Below are 26,581 nucleotides of genomic sequence, written 5' to 3'. Positions count from 1 at the left end.
CATAATAGCCCAAGCGTCTTTAAGCCAAAATATAAATCAGACAAAATGCAGGGGTTGTGTGTGTGTGGGGGGGGGGGGAGATAATTTCAATTGTTTTAATTCTAGGACCAACATATAATTGTTTTAAAAAGAATAAATAATATATATTTTCCACCCTGATGCTCTCAACTCACATTTCCAAAGGTCAGTCCTGAATAATCTTTGCACTTAGCAGTCATCAGCATACAAATAGCCAATAGTTTTGCAGGTGCTGATCAAAAACCAAGGCTGGAGGTATTTAAGCAGAGACCAGGTGGCAATCTGCTATAAGAGGTGCTGCACTTGCATTGAGCAAGGGGTTGAACTAGTTATACTCCAAGGACCCTTCCAACTGTCCAGTCCTTTGGTTTGTATGCAACCAAAGCACTTCATATGTGGAATGACTTCTAAGAGTGCTCCTGTCTCCTCTCCCACTATGCACCTCCCAAATCTGCTCTGGCATAGAAAGTGTCAGGTGTGCGTGTAGGAGCCAGGTCCTGTAACCAACAGGACTCTGCAGGACTGGGGCCTTCCTAAGTTTGTTCTGAAGAGGCAAGGCACAGGCACATAGATGAGGCTGATTGGTAACTCACAGCACCTGGTGGCAAGAGCCAGGAAGGGATATAAGGTCAGCATTTTCCCTTCATCTCTTTGCCACAGCAACATATTCCCTGCCCTGCTGCGTTTGACTTCTTGCTTCTTGATCCTCGGACCCCTGACTTTGTGACTCCTTCCTGATCCTCGGACCCTTGACTTCATGACTCCTTGCTACTTGCCCTCGGACCCTTGGCTTCTTGACTCCCGGCTCTCTGATCCTCAGACTCTTGGCTTTCTGACTCCTGGCTTCTGGACTCCCGTTCCTGCTCCCACCCCACCATCTTGCCTCCGGTCCCAACATCCCCAGCCGGGACTTTGATTGCCCGTGACCGGACCATGACAGAAAGAAGGAAACTTCAGCTGCACTTATGGAAGTCTTCTACATACCCAATTATTAGACTGGATACAACCTTAGGAGTCTATCATTTTCAGCTTCCCCTCACCAGTCTGACATGATGCTCTGCTTCCCTTGACATGCTGTTAGCTAGCTGCAACACAGTAGGGTCAGGCCACCAGTGTTTCTGCTTTTAATTTATATTCTGGTATAGTAGTTAGAAAGAAAGGCAATTTCCAAAAAAACATTTTATGGCCTTGGCTTTCCAAATGGTCCAGGAGGTGGTGACTGAGGTCAGAAGAGGGAGGATTAAATCTATCACTTTGAATTTTCAAATATTTATTGCAGACATACCTGCTTTCAGTGTGAAGCATTTAAGAGTAGTCTGCTAATGAGAAATGCCTGGGAGTCCCAGCCTGCTCAGCTCTGGTATACATACACACACATATGCGCATATGTATATTGGTTTGATCAAATCACCTACCTGGGACTATTTTACAAACAGGGAAGAAACTTCTGGTGATATTCTGAAGGCAAAGTGCTTTGAAAATGGACCATGCTCAATTCTGTTGAAAGTGAGTGAGCGTCATTACACATTATGTTATAAAGTGTTATGTGAGTGAATAAGCAGGCTGGAAAAGCATTAAAGGGTGGCACTGTGGTGTAAACCACTGAGCCTAGGGGTTCGAATCCCCGCAACGGGGTGAGTTCCTGTTGCTCGGTCCCAGCTCCTGTCAACCTAGCAGATTGAAAGCACGTCAAAGTGCAAGTAGATAAATAGCAACCGCTCTGGCGGGAAGGTAAACGGCGTTTCCATGCACTGCTCTGGTTTTGCCAGAAGTGGCTAAGTCATGCTGGCCACATGACCCAGAAAGCTGTCTGTGGACAAATGTCGGCTCCCTTGGCCAATAAAGCGAGATGAGTGCCGCAACCCCAGAGTAGTTTGCAACTGGACTTAACTGTCAGGGGTTCTTTAACTTTACCTTTTTTACAAGACAAAGTAGCATGCAACATGAGGAAAGGTTGAACATTTAAGCACAGAGAAACTTGTGTTAAGTCCTAACTATAACTGATGTGAAGGGAGGTTTAAAGGTAGAGTTTCCTTACGCAGAATCCCTGGGTATCAGGTGAGGTACAAAGGGCATAGATTTTAGTGCAAAGGATTTTTTTTTTCCTGCATATGTGCAAAAGAGAAACCACAGAAGCCCTGAACCTCTGGGTTTGGCAAAAATTCAGAACACGAGCATCAGGCATGTACGTAAAGTTTGTAAATGGGCAAAGGAAAAAAGTGAAGAGAAATTGAATTATGATTCTTAGGGAAAACTAACATACCTGTAGCCATTTTGGGTACATTTTAGAGAGGATTATTTAGCTTTGATGGCGGTCACTCACCTTTTTCAGTCTTAAAAGGACTCGAGAGCAATGCAGCAATGCTTCTCTGTGTCTCTTGTTAGAAGATGGGTATCTTATACAAAACAGTAGGGGAAGAACTAGTGAGATACTCAGAAGATGGCAAGGGCTTATTATAACCATCTCTTTATTCTTCAGGGGAGAAAAAGAAGGCTGACAATGGGAGACATGCCCTACTTTGAAAAGACCTGGAAAAAGCCAGCTGCTACATATCATTTTTTTCAGGCAGTTTGAACAAAAGACTAAGATCTTTAGCCAAGGAAAAAATCTTGTAAGACACAAGTTCAAGGAGACTGCACTTTAAAAATAACTCAGTGTATTTCATGAAATCACGCAAAATAGTATAACTTTAGAAGAGCAGTGAAAGACAGAACAAGAGATAGATGATAGATTAGATAGAGGAGAAGGAAAGGAAATGGATTCTAACTGAAGTCTGGTAATATTTTTAAGCTAACGTTTGCAGGGACAGAGGATGGAAGGCAGGAGACAATTGTTAAAAATCTGAGCTGGGCATTGCATTAGCATAGAATCTGATGGAGAGGCAGATTAGACCGAACTTCAGCCCCCCTAGCCCCCCAATCCACCCCGGTTAAGATTGGCCAGGAGGGCACCAGGTACATACAGCTGTCTCCTCCCACACTTTGCTGCCATTTTGTGTGCCCCTCCTCAGCAACTGCAGCCTGAGGCGGCCACCTCAATCTGCCTAATGGTATTCTGTTGTAGATTTGGGGTGCCATGAAGGGGCAAAATACTGTTAGTATGTAACAATGTTGTTATTATTATATTTTTAAGTCAAATGATACAAAACGGTACTTGTGAGATTTTCTGCCTCTAGGACAAAAAAACGTGATTGGACTTTGTTACTGTGCCATTTGTTGCACTGCCTCAGACAGCAAAAAGTCTTGGTGGGCTGGCCTCTCTAGAAAAGTATGGTAATAAGATTCATGTGGCAACGCGTGGCTAGCATAGTGTGCAAACACATTTAGATACCATACATTTTAAATTGTGAATCCTCTGCAGTTGGTGTCAAACCCTGAATTAGCTATTACATCCATTTGGGAGCAAAGAAAATTGGAGCACTAATACTTCATTCATCTTTAAACATTGTGGAGTCATTATTTCTTGATAAGCAGATTTTTTCACACTCTGAGCACAAAAGCAAGCCAGGTAGGTAACTAGCCTTAATGCACTCTAGTTCCATGTGCAAGTGCATATATTGGAATACAAAATGCCCTTCCTGTGTTGGCTTACTTAGCCACCAATGAGGCACAACAGCAGTCAAACCATCAGATCATTTGACATCAATGCTCAAATCATCAACCATCTCCCATGCACATCATTACCCCTAGAGTTCAGGTATATTATGAAAAGCCATCAGATCATATCATTTGTTGAATAAAGTACATCCCCCATCTCTCCATGTTTGCCAAGCCATTTCCCTTCCCTAAGTATTTTGGTGGAATTACCCTTGTTTTGAAGCCAACATGCAATAGCTTCCAAACACATTGCTCCTGTTCCTTAGAGTCCCACCACCACCACTGCCTATGACAGCATGTAACACTTATGTGCTTGCTCCCATTGATGCACATCATTATTGACACATTTCTTAGACAGAACGTAGGGCAAAAGAACCAGCCCAGGAGTTCTGCCTCATGAATGACTAAGAGGAAAACAGAACTCCTTATCAGTTAGATGGCTACTGTCTGCAGCACAATTTCTTGGTGCCCAGGACTGCCTGGTACCAATGAGATCATAAGGAAGTGACAGTTTCTCAGTGTGAATAGTACAAGCATGCATATTCTTCTTTGAAACAAAAGCAAGCTGCAAAATAGGGGGGAAACGATCACTTTAGCCCAGCAACACTGCCTATCAAACTTCTAGTCCAGATAAGAGTTCAGCCGATAGGAGACATGTATAAGTCCTGGGTGCAGAATCTCTGCAAAAAGGCTGCCCAATTCTGTCCTGAGTGTAATCCTCTCCCTCCATGGGCAAAGAGAAAAAGACTCGGTGAAGGCACACTCTTCAACAGGCAAAGGTGCCTTCACTTTCTTAACTGTCCAATAAGTACAGTTGTTTATTTACTTTATAGAATTATAGAGTTGGGAGGGTTCCCAAGACTCATCTAGTCCAACCCCCTGCAATGCAGGAATTACAGCTGAAGAATCCCTGGCAGATGGCCAGCCAATCTCAGTTTAAAAACCTCCAGTGGAGCGGAGTCCATCACCTCCTTCGGAGGCATTGTGTTCCGGGCCGGATTTAGGTTTGATGAGGCCCTAAGCTACTGAAGGTAATGGGGCCCTTTATACCACTGTATATCGAAATGAGCAAACCAGTGATATTTTAGGGAGCAGGATAGCATTACTCCATTACTTACATCATAGGAGCCTACACAATACAAAACACTGTTACTGTATGTAGGTTTTATTTTATTTGTTTTTATCTTATATTTTGGAAATGTACATCCAGTTTTTTTCCTTTAATTTTTTTGGGGGCCCCCAAGAGAGTGGGGCCTAAGCTATAGCTTGTGTAGCTTATACGTAAATCCGGCACTGATTCTGTTCCACTGTTGAGCAGCTCTTACTGTCAGGAATGTCTTCCTAATGTTCAGTCAAAGTCTTCTTTCTTCTAATTTGAATCCATTGGTTCAAAGCCTACCCTGTGACAGCCCTTCAGTCCTTTGAAGATGGCTATCGTGTCACCCTTCCCTTCAGTAGAAACATTGTACTCCATCCTGCCAGTGCATTTGCATCACGTAGAGTGGCTGACAACAATTAAAAACAAATAATCTGTTCCGAAGTGTTTCTCGGGAATTTTGTAGCAAATACCACTCTCTGCACTCCTCTCCCTGTCATATTTCTGCAGAATTGTAGAATATACACACTCCAACACATTTAGATTGCCTTCACAAGATCAGTTCTGCTATCACTGAAAAGTGAAATCTGTATTTTATTTTATTTTATTTATGCACCAAAATTATCCTGAACTCTATCAAAAGTTAGGAGTACAAAATGCACTCCTAAGCAGATATTAGCATTGGCCATAAAGTGCAGTGAAGCACACTTGAAATCGATTAGACTTACAGGACAACCCTCTGCATGCTTTCTCAGAATCAAGTGCCACTATGCTCAATGGAGCTTGCTCCCTCATAAGTGAGCAAGTGAAGGTATAAACAAGATTAATTGTGTTGTGGCAGCCATGTCCCTCCCCCCCTTGCCCTAAACAAGAGAAATTCAAACCATATGATGGGAGTTTGCTGACTAGTACTCTCAACTGAGTAGGGGTTGCAGTTTGCTGTTAATTTTCTAATCCCCTCCAACTGCTTCCAGCTAATTTCTGATTACGGGTTTCTCTGGCGATCTCTCTGATAAGTCACTGTGAAATAACCTCAAAGGGCTTGACAACAGGAGATGATCCTACCAGGGGTCTTTTGTGCCCAGTGGGGTACATCTGAGAGACCTTGAAGGTGCCCTTGGTATTTTGGAGAGGCATAAAATATCAAAGGGAGGTGAAAGCAGCCAGGTAATTATATCTGCACGAAGTATTTTCATGGCTGAAACAGAATACTGGAGCCCAAGAGCTAGCCTGAGTTTATTATCATTATTATCTTACAGCTTCATTAATATGTGGAAAGTGGGAACAGAACTGCAGAGTGATCTAAAATGATATGCAAAGAAAGGCGCCCCACTAGGAAGCTGATAGTAGCCTCCCACCTGTTTTAATGACATTGTTTATCTGTATTGGAATTCTGAGATATTTCTTGTTCCAACACATTTATAACAGCCTCCCACACCTTGGTGCCTTACAGATGTTGCCAGACTACAGTTCCTATAATCCCTGGCTGTTGGCCATGCTGGCTGGGGCTGATAGCAGATTTATTCCTAAATATATGGGCTGGCACAAAGTGGGAGGGGTGGGAGTCACTAGCATAGCTAGGGGGGCCGGGGAGGACAGGCCGCACTGGGTGACCCCTTAACACAGGGGTGACACTTCCCCGGGGGGCCTGCAGCACGCCCAAGCCACACGTCTATCCTGGGAGTGACACGGTGGCTTGGGTGCCTGCAGGTACCACGCCACCTGAAAAGACGGCGTAGGGCTTGTGTTCGCCTGCATAGGAGAGGTGTGACAGAAGCAGAGCCTGAAAGGGCCTCAGTTCACTTCCAGTCCCCATTGGAACAAGTTTCTCAGTAAGGTCACACCTCTGATACGTTGAAAGTGCATGGCTTTCCCCAAAGAACCCTGGGGACTGTAGTTCGTTAAGAGTGCTGGTAATTTCAAATCTGAAAAGGCTACTACAGTTCCCATCATTCCCATGGGGAAACCATGTGCTTTAAATGTGTGTTGAATGTGCTTTAAATGTGTTGTTTAGTCGTTTAGTCGTGTCCGACTCTTCGTGACCCCATGGACCAGAGAACGCCAGGCACCTCTGTCCTCTACTGCCTCCCGCAGTTTGGTCAAACTCATGCTGGTAGCCTCGAAAACACTATCCAACCATCTCATCCTCTGTCGCCCCCTTCTCCTTGTGCCCTCCATCTTTCCCAACATCAGGGTCTTCTCCAGGGAGTCTTCTCTTCTCATGAGGTGGCCAAAGTACTGGAGCCTCAGCTTCACAATCTGTCCTTCCAGTGAGCACTCAGGGTTGATTTCCTTCAGTATGGAGAGGTTTGATCTTCTTGCAGTCCATGGGACTCTCAAGAGTCTCCTCCAGCACCATAATTCAAAAGCATCAATTCTTTGGCGATCAGCCTTCTTTATGGTCCAGCTCTCACTTCCATACATCACTACTGGGAAAACCATAGCTTTAACTATACGAACCTTTGTTGGCAAGGTGATGTCTCTACTTCTCAAGATGCTGTCTAGGCCTGCCATTGCCCTTCTCCCAAGAAGCAGGCGTCTTTTAATTTCGTGGCTGCTGTCACCATCTGCAGTGATCATTGAGCCCAAGAAAGTAAAATCTCTCACTACCTCCATTTCTTCCCCTTCTATTTGCCAGGAGGTGATGGGACCAGTGGCCATGATCTTCGTTTTTTGATGTTGAGCTTCAGACCATATTTTGTGCTCTCCTCTTTCACCCTCATTAAAAGGTTCTTTAATTCCTCCTCACTTTCTGCCATCAAGGTTGTGTCATCTGCATATCTGAGGTTGTTGATATTTCTTCCGGCAATCTTAATTCCGGCTAGGGATTCATCCAGCCCAGCCTTTCGCATGATGAATTCTGCATATAAGTTAAATAAGCAGGGAGACAAAATACAGCCTTGTCGTACTCCTTTCCCAATTTTGAACCAATCAGTTGTTCCATATCCAGTTCTAACTGTAGCTTCTTGTCCCACATAGAGATTTCTCAGGAGACAGATGAGGTGATCTGGCACTCCCATTTCTTTAAGAACTTGCCATAGTTTGCCGTGGTCGACACAGTCAAAGGCTTTTGCATAGTCAATGAAGCAGAAGTAGATGTCTTTCTGGAACTCTCTAGCTTTCTCCATAATCCAGCGCATGTTTGCAATTTGGTCTCTGGTTCCTCTGCCTCTTCTAAATCCAGCTTGCACTTCTGGGAGTTCTCGGTCCACATACTGCTTGAGCCTTCCTTGTAGAATTTTAAGCATAACCTTGCTAGCGTGTGAAATGAGTGCAATTGTGCGGTAGTTGGAGCATTCTTTGGCACTGCCCTTCTTTGGGATTGGGATGTAGACTGATCTTCTCCAATCTTCTGGCCACTGCTGAGTTTTCCAAACTTGCTGGCATATTGAGTGTAGAACCTTAACAGCATCATCTTTTAAAATTTTAAATAGTTCAGCTGGAATACCGTCACTTCCACTGGCCTTGTTATTTGCAGTGCTTTCTAAGGCCCATTTGACTTCACTCTCCAGGATGTCTGGCTCAAGGTCAGCAACCACACTACCTGGGGTATACGGGACATCCATTTCTTTCTGGTATAATTCCTCTGTGTATTCTTGCCACCTCTTCTTGATGTCTTCTGCTTCTGTTAGGTCCTTTCCACTTTTGTCCTTTATTATGGAAATCTTTGTACGAAATGTTCCTTTCATATCTCCAATTTTCTTGAACAGATCTCTGGTTCTTCCCATTCTATTGCTTTCCTCTATTTATTTGCATTGCTCGTTTAAATGTATGGAGTGGATATGACCCAAGTATTCTCCTTGGAGCTATGACAACTGACCTACCTTGCTGCATAGGACCAGGACAAGTTGCAATTTTTGGTCTGCAATCTGCCAACTAAGGATAATATCTGATGCATCTGGCCTCAAGACTTTTTTCTTGTATTCACATTAAGACTGGAATATATTAGTGGGAAGTTTGGTCTGGTGTTTTTAGAAAAGGAAGTTGTCAGTATATTTTGAACACGGTCAGAAAATGTCCACATTTCACATCTCCCACCACGTGCAGTCAATGGCCTATGGTGATTATGAACCATTGCAGTTTTAAGACTAGTCACGGTACATAATTATCCTTTTTTTATTTTAAATTAATAAGGTATTAGCACAATGCAAGTTTGACAGGCTAGCGGGGGGAAGTCAATAATGATTTAAGATCTGGAGAAGCAGTGAATCGATAGACATTGTTTATTACAGCAGATTAAAGTTGGCATAAATGCTCCTCCGATGTACAGCAAACATCTAGAAATCAGACCTCAGCATTATCGGGGGCATTTGACCACAGAAGAGAAAATGACTCAGCTTGCAAAGAGCAATTTAACACTCATCTCCATTCAATAGGGCTCTGAACTTTATTCAGCTACGGCATATCCATCAAAAAGTTTGAAAACGCCTGTGGGAATGAGAAAATTAGAATATGGCAAAAAAAAATGTTTTAATGTGGATCGTTTTATTTTGAGATTTAATGGGTTGTAAACCACTTTGATATGTTCTCTTTAAAATATGGTAAAAAAAAAATTCATAGAAATGAAATTAATAGATAAAAGCTTTGAGTTCTGCAGAATGGTTGAACATCTGAACACATGCACTCCAGTCCAGTACAGTGGTACCTGGGTTAAGTACTTAATTCGTTCTGGAGGTCCGTTCTGAACCTGAAACTGTTCTTAACCTGAAGCACCACTTTAGCTAATGGGGCCTCCTGCTGCTGCCGCACCGCCAAAGCATGATTTCTGTTCTCATCCTGAAGCAAAGTTCTTAACCTGAAGCACTATTTCTGGGTTAGCGGAGTCTGTAACCTGAAGCGTATGTAACCTGAGGTACCACTGTACTCTATCCACATGCTTTGTTCTTGCTAAGCTTGAATCATATTATTTTTTTTCTACTTCAGTTAAGAATCAAACTGGAAATCTAGTGCAATGCAGTCTTCATTTAGCTTTCCACGTTGTATGGATAGTAATGGGAGAAGCAGCATCAGCTTTCTACCACCCTAACATATGCTTTCTCCAATTAGGAGTGCCAAGAGCTAAAGCCAGCTCATTTAAAAATAGTGCTTACACAAAATGTTCCACCAGGAGATGGGTTTTCCAAAGTATTCAAGTGATTTGCTTTCCAGGAGGAATAAAACACCTAAGTACCTGCAATGATTAATCTCAGTGTGGGAAGTGTCTGTGCTATCTCACTGATGGAGATAAACAGAGATGTGACCAGGGCAGCAATTATATGGAAATGGTTCCCATGATTGGTCCATAATTTCATCTCTAGCCAGTTACCTCTTTGCTTCTTCCTTCAGCCCTTGACCCCACTTCTCATCCTCTGCTTTCATTCTAATACACCCATTGCTTCTATACCCTCTCATCTTCCCATTCCCTGCCTCTTCCCCATCAGCTTTCCTCCATCTCTTCTTCTTCATCTCTTTCCAAATTGTTCCACTTTTCCATTTTCCTCACCCCAGTGCATTCATATGTTTCTTGCGCATCCCATTTAACTATTTAACTTGTACATCCCAGTGCACAGCTGGTCAACCCTCTACTGCCCAGTTCAGAAGTAGCCAACATGGTGCCCTCCATATGTTTTGGACCACAACTCCCATCAGCCGTAGCCAACATGACCAGCGGTCAGGGCTGAGGGAGTTGTCATTCAAAATATCTACAGGGCACCATATTGGCTACCTAGACTAGATCTTTCACACTGACAATTTCTCCTAAAGCCTCAATTCTATTATCTCTGAGCTTCTGTGATATTGCAGCAGCTCAGCCAATGGCCCAAGAGTCCTCAAAGTTTGCAACTTGCACGTGCCTCATATTTTTTCCTTAAAAGCAATAGCCTCATTCCCCCCCCCCTACTTAAAAACAATAATACCAAAGTGACCCTTTTGAGCAAAAATGGATGTGCTGTGTGCTTTAACTGGAACCTCAATTCATCTGTCTACAAATGTGGTAAATGCCCTAAAGTGGTATCTCCATTATGTGTGTGCATGTGAATTATTATTATTATTATTATTATTATTAATTATATAAATTTGTATACTGTCCTTCAAAAGAAATGATCAGGGTGGTTTACAATCAAAGCTATACACACCCATGTACCACAGCAAGTGGGTTGTTGCTGAAAGAGCTACATATATCCCTAACAGTTGTTCAGAGTTTTCCCTAACACACCAGGGCAGGCAGAGGGAATGTGTATCTCAAAACTGAACTGTTCATAGAGAGTTGGGCTTCCTGCCACTCCAGGATCAAGGAAGGGGAAAGCAGGAAAGCCCCACCTCCCGATTCATTCATTTATTCTTCCTAAGATGGGTGGAGGGCAGGAACACAGGAACAACCAGATGTTAGATCTTTGACTCCCACTATGTGCTAATAAGGGCAAATGAAATGTTGCATTGGCGTGGGGTAATTGCATTGCCAATTTAGAACAATGAACGCTAATGGGCAAAGACACTTTAAAAAAAAGTTCTGCCGGGCAATGGACTGGCATCATCACCAGCCTTATCCAGTGGGAATTGTGACATTTGGAAATGTCAAAAAACAAACCCTCAAACCTGGACAAAACACACACACACAAGTGAGAAAGGATGTTGGAGAAGGAAACTCTAGAGTTGGGGGTCAGCCCAACCCATATTCACTGTCGTAGTTTAGATGAGTCAGCCTAGAGAGAGGAAAGGGAGACCTTGGAGCCACACCAAAAAGAAAGGGAAAGGGTAGAGATGAAATCAAACTTGCCCACCAGTATGAGGAAGGGACTGGTGAGAGTCACATCCAAGAGAAAGCAACTTTTGGTACTGCACAAAATATGGGAGGTTTCAAAAGCTGTGTATGACCTGGATTAATTTCTATTTAATTCTCTCTCTTTTTTGTTATCCTGATGGTTTCTTGCGGGAGAATGGGTTGCAGATGGATGGATGAGCTGCCTCCCTGGCAATAGTGTTATCTCAATGTTAGGCAATAGGAAGGGTCTACCTGTGATCTGTGATTGTTGGGCACATTCATCCCCCACGGCCTCAGATAATCAGGCAAAGAAGATGGCTGCTGTACTCAAGGCAGGATGGTTTTCCTCTAGTGTCCTATAATTCTTAACTGTGACCCCAGAATTGTAGAGTTGGAACGGGACCCTGAGGCTCAACTAGCTCCTACCCCTCCTGCAATGCAGGTGATCAATGACTAGGTCTTAGATTTCTTTCTTATTCAACTTATCACATAGGATTGTGCGAACTTATAGCTTTGTTATTTGCCCATTTGATATGGAGCTGGGAAAAACACGTCTGAAAAGCATGGAGCATTCAACATGCCTGCCTTGAGCCCTCCATCGCTTAAAAATGCTTCTAGCTCTCTGCATGAGAAAAGGCAACTGTGGTCCTGACATTCTGGCACCCCCTCCCTCTACTTGTTGTGGTGGGCAAGAATCCAGCAGTGCTGCACAGCAGGTGGGGGGGGGGAGGGCAAGAAGGGGAAATGAATGAGTGGGAGAAAGCCACACCTACCTTCTTTCCTCTCATGTAAAGGTAAAGGGATCCCTGACCATTAGGTCCAGTCGTGGCTGACTCTGGGGATGCGGCGCTCATCTCGCTTAATTGGCCGAGGGAGCCGACGTACAGCTTCTGGGTCATGTGGCTAGCATGACTATGCCGCTTCTGGCGAACCAGAGCAGCGCACGGAAACCCCGTTTACCTTCCCGCCTGAGCCGTACCTATTTATCTACTTGTGCTTTGACATGCTTTTGAACTGCTAGGTTGGCAGGAGCAGGGACAGAGCAACGGGAACTCACCCCGTTGCGGGGATTCGAACCGCCAACCTTCTGATCAGCAACTCCTAGGCTCTGTGGTTTAACCCACAGCGCCACCCTTCCTCTTGCATAGAGAGATTTAAAGCTGTTGTAACAGTTCTCCAGGCTCCAACCTGGCAACTCCGCCTATGACTTCTACAGCGGTTTGGGCATGCTTGATGCTAAATGTCACTAGAGCAACTGCCGAAGTGGAAGGAACTAAAGCCACATTAGATTAAGAGCAAATATTACATAAATAGATGATACGTATGTTTCAAAGTGTTGGTGTTGATCTTTAAAGCCTGTGGCGATTTTGGCTCTGTACTCCTGAAGGAGCATCTCCACCCACATTGTTCAGTCTGGCCACTGAGGTCTAACTCCAAGGACCTTCTGGCTGTTCCCTCACTGCGATAACTGAACTTACAAGGAACCAGGCAGAGGGAACGCCTTCCCATCAGATGTCAAAGAGATAACCAATTGCATGATTTTCCGAAGACATCTGAAGGCAGCCCTGTATCGGGATGCTTTTAATGTGTGGTGTTCTGTTGTGTTGTTGTAGTGTTGTCGCATATACCCTGTTGGAAGCATCCCAGTCAGGTGGACAGGGTACAAAAAATAAACATTAACATAAAAAGTAATATAATTCTTGATTGGTGACCACAGAGCAAAAGCGCCAAACGTTTCATCAAGAAAGAGCAGGCAAACGATGTAGTGGGCAGAGAAGGAGCAGGTGAGGGAAAGAATAAGGGCGAACAGGGATTTAATAAGAGACTGTGAAGTCTAAATGTTTAGACTCATTTTTGGAATCTCTGTTTATTGATCAAGAGTGCAGCCTAGACTCTTCCATACTTAAAAAAAATGTATTTACTGAGATTTTCATGTATATATCTATTACAATGAGCAACTTACGTGGCCTGTTTGTTACGCAGGTCTGACCCTTCTTTTGCCAACAGATTGTTAAGGAACAACTGTTCTCCTTAGAGAGAACATAAGGTGAGCAGGGCCTGTCAGAGGAAGCCATTTGGAAAAGGAAGAGGATGTCTGGCAGCGAAGCACAAATGCTCATACAGGGCCATTTAGGCAGCCATAGGAAGGCAGCCTGGCACTTCAAAGTTCCTTGCTATTCACACAAGTGAACCAAATGAATGACTCCCATGGCTCTAGGGAAGCTAATAATAATAATAATAGTAATAATAGTAGTAATAATAATAATAATTTATTATTATTATTTATCAATAAATAATAATTAATAATACATTATTATTATTATTATTATTATTATTATTATTATTATTATTATTAATACCCCATCCATCTTGCTGGGTTTCCCCAGCCACTCTGGGTGGCTCCCAACAGAATATTAAAAGCACAATAAAACATCAAACATTAAAAGCTTCCCTAAACAGGGCTGCCTTCAGATGTCTTCTAAAAGTCAGATAGTTGTTTATTTCCTTCACATCTGAAGGGAGGGCGTTCCACAGGGCAGGAGCCACTACCAAGAAGGCCCTCTGCCTGGTTCCCTGTAACTTCGCTTCTCGCAGGGAGGGAACTGCCAGAAGGCCCTTGGAGTTGGACCTCAGTGTCTGGACTGAGCAATAGGGGTGGAGACGCTCCTTCAGGTATACCGGGCCAAGCCCAGATACTGTAGAAACTAAAGAGCATCTACCAGCAAAAGAAGAGTGGCAGATGAAACTGATGGACTATGCTGAGTTGGCGAAATTAATTGGGAAAATTTGGAACAAGCAAGACCAGACTTTCCTGAAAGACTGGAAGAAATTTATGATATATTTGAAAGACAATTGTAATCAATTGACATCGCTTGTATGGTTGCAAGAAGTTTTGTAAGGAGAACCATATGAATTACTGCGAAAGAGGACTAAGAAGGAGTTTATTTAGGATATGGATTTTATAGCAATAACTATTAAAATAAAATGCAAAATCAGAAAGAAAGTTAGAAAACCATTAGTCGTGGCTGACGGAAGTCTCAGGCTGTGATAGGCGAAGGTTTGTTGTTGTTGTTGTTGTACAGAATGGGATGTTATGTTTGGAAAATATGTGCAAAAACCAATAAGAATTGTATTTAAGAAAGAAGGAGGGGAGAAACTAAAGAGAATCCAGAACTTCACATGACTCATTGAAAAGGATGCAGGCTCCCCCTATGAGAGGGAAGGAAATATTAATATCCACATGTTGCACTTTGGAGAAGCACATGGAGTGCTGGTCAGAAAGTACATTACCCAACAGGTCAATCCAGAGTGCCCCATTTTACAGGGGCAAATGGTTCATCCTCTCTATAGAGAGGACTGGCTCCTTTCTCCCCTGAATCTCTGTCCTTCTACACTAAAAAGTGATGACAGTTGTCTGGACTGACAGTAAGTGACAAGGGGACACCTGAAACTGCTCTCTTACACATGTTGCTAGGGTTGACAAACCCTTTGGAGTCTTATTAATGACGATGCATCCATTCTTACTGTATTCCCACCCCCAAATGGTCAAAATACCTCTTAAATAGATGGCTGAATATTTTCATATTATAACTTTTTATCCATAATTGGTACAACAGAGAGCAAGTCTCTGATAGCCTTCAGGGTGTCAGGAATGGGCTTCCCAAGGCAGACCGCGTTCCACAATATGATACACGGCTTTATTTTATTTTATTTTTGTTACCCTGTGCCCTGAACTGGACAAGCAAGAGCAAAACAAAGCAGACTGAGCGTAAAATGAAGAACAACCCAATTTCCCATAGTAAGGCTCTGTCGTTTGGAATGCAACTGATATGTCTCCATTGTGGAATTATGCATCCACCTTCCACTACATCACACTGCAGGAGCACGCCATCTGTTACCTAGCCAGGTATCTCCTGGTGGCACTTGCTGCAAAGATTTGCAGTTATGTTCCTTTTAGCTCACCACTGAGATGATGAGAATGGATGGTTTTTGCCATTAGAGGCAGGGCATCTGTCACTAGCATACAAGACATTTGGGACGCTGCCTAGTGGCAAGTGGGTAACAGCTTAGTTATTCTCTGCCATATGGGATATAATGTGCATAATGCCAACTCTAATGAATAGTGCTTGATGGTGCTGCACGTCCAGAGAAGACTGCAGAAGCAAATTTTCCAGCAGTTTATTTGTCAGGATGGAGTGCGTTAATACCAGCTGTTTCATTGCCAAGTAGTTGGTATTTCAATATATAATTGTTCCAGTGGTTTGGTTTTTTTTTGGAGGGGGAGGGTGTTCTTTTAAACCACAAGCAGGCAATCCTAACACCTCACCCCCCCCACCATCCCATTCTTCCACCCCATCACAAATCTTTAATTCTCCTTGTTTTGTTTCCTCCTTATTTTCCTCAGCTTTATGCTTTTTCTACTGACTGGTTGTATCTCGTTTTATAAATATAAATATAAATGGATTCACCATCCCCTTCATTTTTTCCTGGTTCTACGGTTTTCAGAGTGGGGGAAGGTTTTCCCTGAGCTGTCTGAGAACAAAATGGTAAGCTTTAGCCGTGTGTGTGTGTGCGTGTGTGTGTGTACATCACACACTAGCTTAAGAAAGGAACAGCTTCCATTGGCTTTCCTTTTTTTAAAAAAATATATTTATTAAAGTTTCAAAAAAGTTACAAAAATGAGAAAAAAAGAAAACAGAAAATACAAAATACAGAAAAATAAAAACAATTAAAAACACGTCAATCTTTCCATGTCTTGTCTTTCATTTACTTGTTTCCCTGACCTCCTCACACCTCCCTTTTTTGTATTCTAGTTCAATTAGTTATTTCAGCAAATCCTTTCCATCTTTGCTTTTATCCTAATAATTCATCTTAATACGTTGTAACCTTACATTCTCACCTATTCATAATCCGATTTTACTTAATTCTATAACATTACTGCTAAAACCGCATAACTTCATTCCAGCATCCTTCTAACATTCCTGAATTTTGCAATGTTTCAATAAATAGTCTTTAAATTTCTTCCAATCTTCTTCTACCGACTCTTCTCCCTGGTCTCGGATTCTGCCAGTCATTTCCGCCAGTTCCATGTACTCCATCACCTTCATCTGCCATTCTTCCCGGGTGGGTAGATCTTGTATCTTCCAATACTTTGCGATAAGTATTCTTGCTGCTGTTGTAGCATACATAGAAAAAGTTCTATCCTTCTTTAACACCAATTGGCCGACCATGCCCAGGAGAAAGGCCTCTGGTTTCTTCAGAAAGGTATATTTAAATATCTTTTTCATTTCATTATAGATCATCTCCCAGAAAGCCTTAATCCTTGGGCACGTCCACCAAAGGTGAAAGAATGTACCTTCAGTCTCTTTACATTTCCAACATTTATTATCAGGCAAGTGATATATTTTTGTGAGCTTGACTGGTGTCATGTACCACCTGTATATCATTTTCATAATATTCTCTCTTAAGGCATTACATGCCGTGAACTTCATACCTGTGGTCCATAACTGTTCCCAGTCAGCCAGCATAATGTTGTGTCCCACATCTTGTGCCCATTTAATCATAGCACATTTCACCGTTTCATCCTGAGTGTTCCATTTCAACAGCAAGTTATACATTATTGACAGAATCTTAGTTTTGGGATCTAACAGTTCTGTTTCCAGTTTTGAATTTTCCACCTGGAAGCCAATTTTCTTATCCAAATTTTATGCCTCCATTATTTGATAATAATGAAGCCAATCTCACACTTTTTTCTTAATTTTTCAAAGCTCTGCAATTTTAATTTATCTCCCTCTTGTTCTAAAATTTCCCAATATTTCGGCCATTTGGCCTCCGTAGCTTCCGTTGGCTTTCCAGAGCAGTAGCTGAATTGGTCTGTTTTATTTTTTGATCCTCCATACAGTGGTACCTTGGGTTAAGTACTTAATTCTTTCCGGAGGTCTGTTCTTAACCTGAAACTGTTCTTAACCTGAAGCACCACTTTAGCTAATGGGGCCTCCTGCTGCCGCCGCGCCGACAGAGCACAATTTCTGTTCTCATCCTGAAGCAAAGTTCTTAACCTGAAGCACTATTTCTGGGTTAGCGGAGTCGGTAACCTGAAGCGTATGTAACCTGAAGCGTATGTAACCCAAGGTACCACTGTATGCTTATTTTATAGTAGCTCCATCAAACTGAGTGAAGTCTACTTCTGAGTACAGTCGTACCCTGGAAGTTGAACGGAATCTGTTACGGAAGTCTGCTCAACTTCCAAAGCATTCGACAACCAAGGCACAACTTCCGATGGGCTGCAGGAAGCTCCTGCAGCCAACCGGAAGCCACAGAAGCCCTATCAGATGTTTAGCTTCCAAAAGAACGTTCCAAATCAGAACAGTCACTTCTGGGTTTCAATCATTTGGGAGCCAAAATATTCGAGAACTAGGCTGTTCGAAAACCAAGGTACGGCTGTACATGAGAAGAGCTGTGCTGGATCAGACCACAAGCTCATCTGGTCCACAAAAGGGAACACTATCAATGGCTGCTAGCTATGATGACTATATACCGTCATACCTCGGCTTACAGACGCTTCAGGTTGTGTTTTTTTTTGGGTTATGGACCTGCTGAAACCCGGAAGTACCAGAAAGGGTTACTTCCGGGTTTCGGCGGCTGCCCATGCACAGAAGCGCTAAATCACACTTTGCTCATGCGCAGAAGTGCTGAATCGCAACCCACGCATGCGCAGATGTGCTGCTGTGGGTTGCGAGCGCAGCGGGTTGCAAACATGCATCCCGCATGGATCACATTCGCAACCCAAGTGTCCACTGAACCTCCCTCCAGTGAATAGCACTTGCTGGGAATCACAAGTGGGGACAGTACTGCTGAATTCAGGTCCTGCTTGCAGACACACCATAGGCTTCTGGCTGGCCACTGTGAGACGAGGATGAAGCCAAGATGGGCCTTCAGTCTAATCCAGCAGGACTCTTCTTATGACTAAGGGCCCCTCCTGACTGTGAGTATACATTGCAACATATCACAGACACCATAATGGAGCATTCATACAGGACACATTGTTCCACTATATTAGTGTTCCGCAATGATCCCCCAATGCTATTGCATTATTGCTGTCTGGAGTGCAACAAAAGTGGAGCAATTAAAATAAACCAGAACACTTGTGGTATAAAAAGTCGCAGGATTTCATCAGGAAGTTACAAGACATGCCGTGATTGGAAACAAAGCAGGGCGTCTTTCCCCGAAACCTTTGCAGGCACAAACAGTATTGAAAGCGAGATTGTATTCAACCGCCCTGATGCCACCACCATCAAGCACAAATCATCATGAACGCATAACGAAAAGGATGTCTTAATGCAGTTACTCCTACCAAAAATGAAATTAAAGTCTGAATCAGCTCTCAGTGTGAGCCGACCTAAAGACTGGTGTATGTAACAAACATTTAAAAACGATCTTGATACTATTTTAAGGTTAAAAAAAAACTAGGAATGAAATTGCCTGGAAGTTCTCTAAAATGGATACAGACAGCGGTCACTCTCCTTTTCAATCATTTCGGAATGAACATCCATGTAAGAGTTAGGAAGGACAGGTTTCAAGGTTGGATGGCCTCAAAGATGCTGCTAAACCTCTCCTTTTGAAATCCATTCCACTGAAGACCCATTCCATTCTGTGCAGGTGACAAGCACAGCAGCACAAGACATTCTCTGGAGCTGTGAGGTTCTAGAACCAGGTCCAACGGCTTAAACATCTGGCAACCCAAGGAAGGAGAGCAGTGTCACTTTTGACACTCCACAGAGCACCAGAGGAGCTATTCTGTTCCTCATACTCCCTCTGGTGGTCATGCCACACAATTAAAATAGAAGAACCCAGATCTGTGGTGAGTGGGGCAGAATTGACATTTTTGCAGAGTCTCCAAGGGTGAAAAGCAGAATGTGTACGTTAGCTGTGTAATTCTTTTTCCTTTTTGGATTTTGGAAAACAAAATGAAATGGAGCCACTTAAGGATGCAATTTGAAATGAAAAGCTGGAAGTCAAGTCACTTGTTGGGTGTCCGTGTGGCGTAGGTGTGTAGGTATGTTGATATGTATAGTATAGGCAGGTATTATATAGAGCAACGTAGGTATGTTTATGTTATGAAAATAAGGTAGTGTATTGTGTATGTGTATTGTGTAAATGTATATGTATGTGTTTTATATGTTAATAAAATTTAAATTAAAAAAAATGAAATGAAAAGCTAGCACCAAGGATCCTCTTCCCTTGCAATTATTTACCTGTACTCCAGGTTCTTTGCCCTCACTGGGAGAAAAACAACAACCAGATGCCTCTTTATCTCCTGCACTGGTCTTCTGCTTCAAACTGAGGTCTGCACTGCACACAGTGGTGGAGCTTCATGCTCTGGCACTGGGGGCGGAGAGCAGGGGCGGGGGTGGCGTGTGTCCCAGGGGGTGTGGCAGCCGCCCGCAGGGCGTGGCATGCGTCCTGGGGGCATGATGCGCTGCCTGCAGGGGCATGGCGCCCAGCATGGGGGGCCCCAGCTGCGACGGCACCCCTTTGGGATCATGGTCCAGGGGCGGTGCGCTCCCCCTCTGCTAGTCACTGCACAGTGTGTGCAGGTGAAAGACCAAAAGAGAACTCACTGACCTATGCATAATGTGCAGAATGGATGGGGCCAGAGAGGTTGCAAGATGTGGAAGAGAAAGGTGAACCGTGCAGATAAATCAGTGTCCCTTATTCTTTACTCAACACCAGCTCAGTCAAGCAATAATTTTAGTGTGAAGTTCCAATGGGTTATGAAAGCTTTGCTCGACATCTGTATATTCCAGGGGTGATAATGTACCATAGCCAGCTGACTGAGTAGGGGAAACTTTTATGCTGATTCCTACCTTTATCTCAGAGAACAGCCTCCTCTCTACTTGACCCTCATGGTTTTCAGCCTTCCATTATTACATGAAAACTTCTTCACCCTTCTCACTCCTTCCGCCCATCTTTTGCTGTATCCATCTTCCTGTAAGGAGAAGAAAAAATGTTAAGAGCATGTAAATTCAGTTCAGCAGAACACCCTTTGTCGACCTGGTGCTGTCGAAATGCTTTGAACTACAACTCCCATCATCCCCAGCTACTATGCATTCAAAACATCTGGAGAGGACCAGGTTGATGAAGGCTGAGGACTGCAGCCAATGATGACAGAAGCAGCAGAAAACACTTACCGTATTTTTCGCTCGATAACACGCACCTGACCATAACACACACATAGTTTTTAGAGGACAACAAGAAAAAAAATTCTGAATGAAACAGTGGATGTATCATTTTTGTGCTTCATGCTGTGGCCACAGACATGTGATTTGACGGTGAGTTTGGGGTAGCCCAATGCAAAGATCCTGAGGATCCATGTGGATCCGTGCTTTGCACCACGTTTTTGTACCATTGCAGCCCCAGGCAACAGTGGGTGCATGATTTTTTTTGGTGCAGGCTGTAGCCATGGACATGCTATGTGATCTGATGGTGAATTTGGGGATCCTGAGGATCCATGTGGATCCATGCTTTGTAACCACGTTTTAAGTGGGGAGGGAAGGAAAAACATAGAAGGGACAAGGAGCACGAGAGGGGTGTGCGGAGAAGCAGCTGGCTAAGAATGCAGGAGAGGGGTTTACCGGGAGGGAGGAAAGGAAGGCAAAAGTCCCACCTACCCACCCAAGCCAGCTCTCTCTCTCTCTCTCCCCCCCCCCCACCTGCATGTTTTCTGGCTGCCTGGAATGCTTCTCTGGATGCAGCAGCAGCAGCACCGGAACATGGAGAGGAATTAGAAGGAAGGACGCGGTCCTTTCCTTTCCCCTCTGCTTGCCAGGAGGGGAGGGGAGGGGATTTCCCTGCTCTTTGAACAACCGAAACAGAACAGGGTGGTCAGTAAGACCCTGAGGCAGAATGCACGAAAGCAGCAGCTTCCTCTTTTCAGGCATCGCTCGGCGCGATATGATTTTTGCCTGATTTTTGCCCCTGCACTCAGGACAGTCGGCTCCAGGGACCACACATTCGCTCAATAACACGCACAGATATTTCCCCTTACTTTTTAGGAGAAAAAATCTGTGTGTTATAGAGGGAAAAATACGGTACATTCTTGCAAGTTGTGGGGATATTGCCCCTAAGCATTTTGAGCTCTGTGTTGCTCATGAACAAGTGGCATTCAAAGGAATTAATGGGGAACCTCACCAAATGTTTCTGTTTGTGTTCTTGCGATGTTGATGTGGCCAGCTGGCTACACTGTCACATAATGCTCATAGGTAGCTTGAAAGAGCATATTCTGGGCTGTATTCAATGGTGGCTTTGCAGCTGGTGGAAAGCGCTGACTTTTGCGCAATTCTGGGCATCCGGATTTCACCAGTCTCCCCCTTCCCATCACTGCCTTCCCACATTGCCCCTGAAGTTTGGGGAACCCAGTATGGGATATAGTGGCATATTTGGCCTCCCCAGCCAAATTTCAACCTGCAAACTACTTCGCCAGCTCACGATGGTGGGAATTTAGCTACAACTGTCACCGTATATGAAATCTGTTGCAGAAGCCCAGAAGAACCAATGACCCTTTAAATGGAAGCCAAATACAAATTAGCATTGCCACCCTAGCCTACTGGAAACACAACCCCTTCATGATAAACCCTGCAGCAAGGTCTCTGCTGACACCGTTCAGTACAGATCTAAAAGTAGGAAGGAATCTAGAAAGTGAGGTTGTTTCATTGCGTGTATAACGGGACTGTAGAAATAACTTCTTCAAATGAAGTAAAATTCAATCTACAGGGAAGGCAGGAGGAAAGGGTCCTTATGGGGGCTAAAATGCATATAAATTGTAAAAACATGCATAAACCAAATATGCCAAGATGATGATGAAGAAGAAGAAGAAGAAGAAGAAGAAGAAGAAGAAGAAGAAGAGGAGGAGGAGGAGTTTGGATTTGATATCCCGCCTTTCACTCCCTTTAAGGAGTCTCAAAGCGGCTAACATTCTCCTTTCCCTTCCTCCCCACAACAAACACTCTGTGAGGTGAGTGGGGCTGAGAGACTTCACAGAAGTGTGACTGGCCCAAGGTCACCCAGCAGCTGCATGTGGAGGAGCGGAGACGCGAACCCGGTTCCCCAGATTACAAGACTACCGCTCTTAACCACTACAACACACTGGCTCTTCTTTATACCCCACCCATCTGGCTGGGTTTCCCCAGCCACTCTGGGCGGCTTCCAACAGAATATTAAAATACAATAGTCTATTAAACATTAAAAGCTTCCCTAAACTGGGCTGCCTTCAGATGTCTTCTAAAAGTCATGTAGTTGTTTTTCTCTTTGACATCTGGTGGGAGGGCATTCTACAGGACGGGTGCCACTACCCAGAAGGCCCTCTGCCTGGGTCCCTGTAACTTGGCTTCTCGCAGTGAGGGAACCGCCAGAAGGCCCTCGGCGCTGGACCTCAATGTCTGGGAGAACGATGCTCCTTCAGGTTAAGTTAATGCCGCCCTGGAACAGGGCTATAAACCTCCACTCTCTAGAGTTAATGGCATATTTGTAGCTGAGTAAGAAATGGGGTAGACTATTTGATACATGTCTGTTGTGTGGTGGTCATTTTCTCTGCCTAAATGGTCCATAGTAATAGAAGAGCAGAAGTGGCCTGAAGCGCATATGTCCAAATTGCCTGCAACGAGGAATCTCAGGATTATTTCTACCAAAGCATGCAGGTATATACAGAATGACAGAAAAAAGGAGAGGGGAAAAGAGTCCACACACCAGAAGAGGGGGGCGGGGTGTGTGTGGAAGAAAATGAAAAAGAAGGAATGGTCTTTGATGAAGAAGGCAGATGGGCAAACAATTGCTGGTAAACAGTTTGGGACTTCTGTTCATAGTAATTAGGGAGAAGCTATAACGAAGTGGAGCCCTAATCAAGGAGAAAGGATGGCAGAGAACAAGAGGTGGCATGTTTTGCATCAGTTCCTTGCTGAAAATATATGAAATGGGTATCATGCAGAGGGGAAGCTTGTCTAAGTCTTAAAGATACACACACACACACACACACACACACACACACAATCCTCTAGTATTTTCCATCATTTTTAATACCTTCATCTGTGCACCAGGGGGCAGACTATGCAAAACTACAGTTTTACCAGTTCAAGCATGTTTTTTTGCATTTTTAAAAAAATGCAAGAAAGTGGGGAAAAGTTATGCGCAGGTTCGCCCTTTGCAACTATACTTTTGAAACCCCAGGAGTTTGTAAATAAAAAAGGATGCATTCAATGTCAACTGAAAATTTATAACATCTCTTGACAAAACAAGTTTTCTTTTCTTTCCGTTTCCGGGTCCTTAATTGGGACATACATTACAAGCACACATTCAGCTTTTCTTTCTCAGCTGTGAGCATTAACACAATTGCTTTACAATAAAGGTAAAGGTACCCTTGCCCGTACGGGCCAGTCGTGTCCGACTCTAGGGTTGTGCGCCCATCTCACTTAAGAGGCCGGGGGCCAGCGCTGTCCGGAGACACTTCCGGGTCACGTGGCCAGCGTGACGAAGCTGCTCTGGCGAGCCAGCACCAGCACAGCACACGGAAACGCCGTTTACCTTCCCGCTATAAAGCGGTGCCTATTTATCTACTTGCACTTAGGGGTGCTTTCGAACTGCTAGGTGGGCAGGAGCTGGGACTGAAAGACGGGAGCTCACCCTGCTGCGGGGATTCGAACCGCCGACCATACGATCGGCAAGTCCTAGGAACTGAGGTTTTACCCACAGCGCCACCCGCGTCCTGCTTTACAATAAATGACACTGAATGTTAGATTATAATCAGTGCCATCCTAGGCATGCTTGCTCAATGCGTCTGACTTCCTGGTAAGCGTGTATAGCACTGCAGCCTAAATGACCCTGGACCAGAGCATGAAATAATATTTAGCAAGCACATCTGACAATTTCCTGCAATTGCAAAGGGCACGTGTGAAAACAACAATGAAGTACAGTGGTACCTCGGGTTACATACACTTCAGGTTACAGACTCCGCTAACCCAGAAACAGTGCTTCAGGTTAAGAACTTTGCTTCAGGATGAGAACAGAAATCATGCTCCGGTGGTGTGGGAGCAGCAGGAGGCCCCATTAGCTAAAGTGGTGCTTCAGGTTAAGAACAGTTTCAGGTTAAGAACGGACTTCCGGAATGAATTAAGTACTTAACCCGAGGTACCACTGTACAAACATGGGTAGCTCTGCAAGTCCCCCACTCCAGTGTTAGCAGTGAACTCACTGGATTAGCCATCTTAGCCTTATCCATAAATGCAGTTGTCATACAGAGACTCACTCCGTGATAACAGAATATCAAGTGATGATTACTTCTATGGGAGTATCAACCACCACAGACCAAACATCACAAAAAGGACATACTCTCAGACTAAAGTGATGTTTCTACTGTATCTTGCTGAAGTTAAGCATGTGTGGCTTTGGTCAGTGGCTGGATGGGTACCCCATATAAGATAACTTGAGTTCCGTTACATAAGAAAGGTGGGATACAAATGAAACAAGCAAACAAACAAAGCAGAGCAGTCATAGCTAAATGCTTGCCAATTGATGCAGATTTCCACGTTTAGCCAAATCTGTCACTAAGTCACTGAGATGGGTCTGATGCAATGCCAAACCATGGTTTGTTTCAATGGCTAAACCAGCAACATCTGACAAACAATCTCTGGGTAGCTGTCAAACCAGGATCAGAAAGTAGTTTGGCACCAGTTTGCAAACCATAACTAGTTTGTAATTCCAGCTGAACCAACCAGCCATGGACTGGGACATTTTTTTCATGCTGTTTGGGTGGCATCCTGGAATTCTTGAGGAAAGAAAGGGGAGACCACACAATCCATGGTTTGTCTATATGTTTGGAACACAAACAATGGTTTGTTGCCTAAATGATGTTTAGCAAAAAACATGGTTTGGCAATACAGTGGTACCTCGGGTTAAGAACTTAATTTGTTCTGGAGGTCCGTTCTTAACCTGAAACTGTTCTTAACCTGAGGTACCACTTTAGCTAATGGGGCCTCCTGCTGCCACCGCACTGCCGCTGCACGATTTGTGTTCTCATCCTGAAGCAAAGTTCTTAACCTGAGGTACTATTTCTGGGTTAGCGGAGTCTGTAACCTGAAGTGTCTGTAACCCGAGGTACCACTGTACAGCCAAACCAATCCATAGCAGTGTTCCATAGAATGATGCTAATATATTGTGCAAATAATCTCTTCTAATAGCTTCCTAAGTAGACAACAGTTAAGCAACTGCAATATGGGTCAATTTACACCTAGTTTTAGAGTTAATATGAAGAATGTATTCCAACCTGTATTACAATTGTCTGTCTTATGCATTGCATTGTGCCCCAATCCTAAAAGCACTGCCCGGAGTTCAAAGGCAATACAATTCATCACATGGCCATGCTGGCATTCCCTAATGAAATTTGTGTGTGGTTTTATGATAGGAAAGAAGCACGATAGCTCAGTTGGCTAGAGTGTGGTGCTGTTAACACCAAGGTTGCAAGTTTAATCCCCAGAAGGGGCAGCTACATATTCCTACATTGCAGGGGGTTGGACTAGATGATCCTCAGGGTCCCTTTCAACTCTGATCTATGATTCTATGATCATCAACAACACCGGGGAAAAGCACCAAAAGCTCATCAATAAGCCCTGCTTTTATTTTCTGGCTCCCACCAAGCAAAAGTGATAAAAAGGGAAACTGCAGAATTAAGTCATGCCTTATCTTGAATTAAGAACAATAGGTTTCACGCGGCGTTAATCCAAGCAGTTCAGCTCCCCTTTAAATCACATGGGACATATATTGAGAAACAGGGCGATAATCCACTCTGACTGCCATCCCAAATCTTTGCCGAGCGAGACTTTGCCAGGTTTTAATAGCTTCTCGCAGAAGTAATAATTTACAGCAGTAGGTAATCAAGGGACGTGTGGCAGAGGAGATGAGAAAATGGCATTACGCTGGTACTTTTATTCCAGTCAATTCTGTTTAACAGCTAGCCATCCCACCCCAGGCCCTGACCAGCGGCAATCATTCCTTCTAATAGCAAATGCAATTGGCGAGTGCTGATGGGGATTGCAGCCAAAATATGAGGCGGCTGAGAAGAGAGAGGCGAGGGTATTGAGGTG

General features: G+C 43.9%; 1 protein-coding gene across 1 annotated transcript in view; it reads right to left on the bottom strand.

Annotated features, from left to right (window-relative positions):
- FRMD4B (FERM domain containing 4B) overlaps positions 1 to 26,581 on the bottom strand; it is a 233,365-nt gene that overhangs the window by 143,213 nt on the left and 63,571 nt on the right. Inside the window, exon 2 of the mRNA XM_081901464.1 lies at positions 20,318 to 20,439. The gene's annotated coding sequence lies outside the window, so the exon portion shown is untranslated. The remainder of the gene's footprint in view (positions 1 to 20,317; positions 20,440 to 26,581) is intronic.

The sequence above is a fragment of the Podarcis melisellensis genome (genome assembly GCF_964234715.1).
Source record: "Podarcis melisellensis genome assembly, chromosome: 2".
Taxonomy (NCBI): domain Eukaryota; kingdom Metazoa; phylum Chordata; class Lepidosauria; order Squamata; family Lacertidae; genus Podarcis; species Podarcis melisellensis.
Note: the sequence above shows the minus strand (reverse complement) of the source record. Positions and strands in the feature narration are given on the sequence as shown.